We start from the raw sequence: 4,156 nt of genomic DNA, 5'->3' as shown, positions 1-4,156 counted from the left end.
AGATCTAAGGATTAGTTTGCTATATTGTAGATGTATTAAAGAGAGGACAATGGGCTCAGAGGCTGTCGTAGAAATCTAGGTGAGCAATGGTGATGGCTTGGACTAGTGCGGTATCAGTAGAGAATATAACAAATAGTAAACTAGGGATATATTTTAAAAGTAAAATTGATTAGGAAATGAATTGGATACAAGGTATAAGAGAAAGAGAGAACTCAAAAATATACCCCAGAATTTGGTTTAATTAACTGAGTAGATGCTAAAAGTATTTACTGAGATGAAGATGTGGAAAGATAGGTGTTTCTGTTTTATTTTTTAGAAAACTGTCTAGCTTTTTTGTTTCAGGTGTATTTTGAAATACCAATTAAATATTTAAATGGGGATTGAATCGTCGGTTTGATTTTTAAGCCTAGAATTTAGGAAGAGGTTAGGGTAAGAGATAAATTGGAGTCATCAGTATGCAAATGATAGTTAAAGCCATGTGATTGAATGAAATCCCAAAGGCAGAGGGTTTAGATATCCAAGAGGGGGCTTAAATATCAAGAGATAGCACAGATCAGAAGTCTGAGTATTTCAACATCCAGCCATATGCTCTAGAATTGGTGTAACATATTTGTCTAAAATCCTTTGTCCCACTCTTTTATAAGTTTAATATCTGTATCTCGTATGGTCTTTGCTCCATTATCATGGGAAAAAACTTATGGTAGGAAAGAGAAGTTTCTATTGACACATTTGAATCAAGATGTGTTAGAAACCTCCTTCCTCATCATTGTTGAGTTGTATTTAACTGTCTTTGTAGATGATGTCCAAATCTTCAGATATTTTTATACTTATTACATTGAAAAGTATTCTTTTCAAAAATAGAAGAAAGTTTAAGCAAAGTAAATAATTGCTAGGGCTATCTGGGGAATAATTTTCCCAACCAGTTCCCTGAAGAGCTTAGCAATTATTCTTCCTGTTTATTGAATCAGCCAAATAATATAATCATGATCATATCCTAAGGGGATTTTAGCAAGTTGATCCACTGTAATATCTGGATAGGGAAAATGAATGTTCACCAGCTTTAGTAAGGATTAGCTATACCTCCTGCTGTTTGGGGTAAAATTTAAGCTTAAATTTAAATGACTGTTTGCATTCCCAATAGGTTCTAAAATGGAAAAAGAAAATTAAAAATCTTATTCTACGACAGATAACTAGAAAGAAAATCTGTCTTTAATAAAATGATCATATTTAGTTAGTTTTTTTGCTTTCCATATTCATTTTCCTGAAAAGGTTATTTAAATAGTTAAACTGACCAGAAATGTGATTTTCAGTTTAAGAGTGGCCTTTAGTTATTGTAAAAATAGTAGGAAACATTATTTCTGGGTGGTGTGCCATAGGGTACATGTCACTCACCTGACTAAATATCTGCTGTGAGCCTGAAATCAGCACAAACAAAATCTGTGTCTTTGGGCACATTACTTAACTTTTTTTAAAATTTGGTATCTCCAGCTTGAAATGTAGTGGCCTATGGCCACTTTTTAAATTCCCTTGTTTATGGCATTTACCATTCTAACAAATTTTAAATTACGAGGGCTAATATTCCTAAATCTAATATAATGAGTGATTTGTATATTCCTGGCTACAAAGTGCCAAGTTTGTGCCTGACAATCTACCAAATGCTTCCACATAATATCTTAGTGAATAACCCTAAGAACTCTATGCTTGAGATATTATTATTCGCATATGAAATGTGAGAAAACTGAAGTTCAAAAGTTTAAGCAGCTTAACTAATATTTTACAGTAAATAAATTCTAGATTTATGTAATTTCCAAATCTATTCATTCTCCCTTATCGGATTCCTACTTAAGCTCCAAAGAACAAAAATTATTTTTGGTGGTTATTTTTTAAGACCTATTTAAGATTTTATTTTATTTTGTTAAGAATACTTAACATGAGATTGACCATTTTAACAAATTTGGAGTGCACAAGAGTGTTATGAACTAGAGGCACGATGTCGCACAGCAACTCTAGAACTTACTCATCTTGCATAAATGAATCTTTTTTTAGACTTTAAGAACTTTATAGCTATATTTTCAGACCCTCGATAGCACATTTAAAATTGAAAACTAATTTCTCCTCTCAAGTGTCTCACTTATTGGCTTAAATACTTTATCAAATTAAATAAAAATATAGGATTCCTAGACAGTTCAATTAAAAATACAAATATTATGCTTTAAGGGATTAATATCAGTCCATTACTTTCCATTTCTTCATTTCCAGGAAAATAGAACTGTATGTGCATAGAACTACATTTTCATGAGGTAAGACAAATAGGTTTTCATGGAGATTTTAATAAACTCTTATTTCTCAAGTTGAATTTTAAAGACAATCAACATGACCATCTTCCAGCATGATTCTACTAGAAATCAACCCAGTCAGAATCAATGGTGGGAGCAGTCTGTAATCTGAATTTTAAACAGGCTACATCCTTCTCATTTAATTCATCTTTCTACAAAATTGCATGAATGCTAAAGTTTGATTCACTGTCCTCTTCTAGTCAAGAAAGACTCAAGTAGAAAAAAGTTCTAAGTCAGTGAATTAGGAGAATATTTCAGGGAAAAAAAAAAAAGCCTTTGACAAATCCCTTGAATTTCTCATGAAATACAATATATATAGCTTTGAATATATTAGCCTATAATGTTAATAGATAAAGAAAACTGTATAATAATATATATTGTTGATTCCAAAATGTTCATAGTTTGCAACAACTCATTGCATTATCCTTTCTATTGTCTTCATTTTCATCTTAGACTTTTCTAATTCTTGTCTGAAAAAATTTTCTCATTTTTCCCCCTCTAGGATATTTCCCCCTATCATACATTACCAGATGATTTGAAAGACTTCATTCACTGCTCTGTGAGTGATGGGAGCAAAATGTTCAAGTCTTCTATTCTTGTCTCCTTCAGTTTATACCAACATGCATAAACTATTTTTAAAATATATATTTTTTGTTTTAGATTAATTTTAGATATACAGAAAAGTTGTGAAGACACTACATGGTTCTTATATGCTCAACACCCAGTTTTTCCTATTATTAATACCTAACATTAATATGGTACATTTGCCACAATTAATAAACCAATATAATCATTATAACTAAAATCCATACTTTATTTAGCTATGGAGCCCACACTTAAGTAGTGGAGAATTACGCTCCATTTTTTCAGTCAGAGTATATGTAGACATTTTTGGAATTCTTCTTTATGGGGGAGGTTTGTCCATTCTCTCCCATTTATATATTTATTCAGACATTTATTTATATTAGTTGGAATCACACTTTTTTAATGTTTTCAGTTATAACCAAATACCATTTTATATATTTTATAGATTTTTTTTTTGCTCAAATTGTTCCAGCTTTGGCCATTAGGATCTCTTTTCAGTTGGTCCCTGTGTCCCTTTGACATCTTTAACATACTCCCATTATGTGTGTGTGGTGTGTTGTGTGTGTGTGCATGTGTGTATGTATGTATATGTGTCTGAGAACTTCCTAACATTCTGACACTATAAGATGCTCAAGACTCATTTTGTGTAATTTCTTTTCTAGTCTTAAAGTAGTCATTTTTTCAAGGAGTCAAGATTTAATATTGCTCATAGCATTGTAGGCATTCCAACTCTCTTTTGGTTACTGTTTTTTATGGTATATGATTTTCCATCCTTTTACGTTAAACCTAATTATGTTTTGAATCTAAGTATATATTGTAGGCAACAAATAGTTGAGTAAAATTTATAATACATTTGAGATGTATCTGAATTTTAATTCTAGTGTTTAATCTATTTGCATATATAATATAATTACTGATAAGGTAGACTTTAGATATAGTATTTGACTATTTTTTTCATTTGACTATTTTAAACTGATAAGAATAGATACTAGTCTTGATCTTAGCCAAAAGGCCAAGAAGCGATCATGTAACTTTTTAAGATTTTATTTTTAGAGCAGTTTTGGGTGTACAACAAAATTCAGAGGCAAGTGCAGAGATTTTTCATACAACCCTGACCCCTGCTCCCTGCTACATGTCCTCCCCTATTATTAATCACTTACCAGAATGGTACACATTTTACCAAGGATGAACCTATACTGACACATCATAATCATCCAAAGTCTATATTTTACCTA

General features: G+C 31.2%; 1 pseudogene; it reads right to left on the bottom strand.

Annotated features, from left to right (window-relative positions):
• Positions 1 to 3,837: 3,837 nt before the first annotated feature.
• Positions 3,838 to 3,945, bottom strand: LOC111741524 (annotated as a pseudogene).
• Positions 3,946 to 4,156: the final 211 nt, after the last annotated feature.

Source organism: Pteropus vampyrus, unplaced genomic scaffold, assembly GCF_000151845.1.
Source record: "Pteropus vampyrus isolate Shadow unplaced genomic scaffold, Pvam_2.0 Scaffold79, whole genome shotgun sequence".
Taxonomy (NCBI): domain Eukaryota; kingdom Metazoa; phylum Chordata; class Mammalia; order Chiroptera; family Pteropodidae; genus Pteropus; species Pteropus vampyrus.
This window is presented reverse-complemented; position numbering and strand designations above follow the sequence as displayed.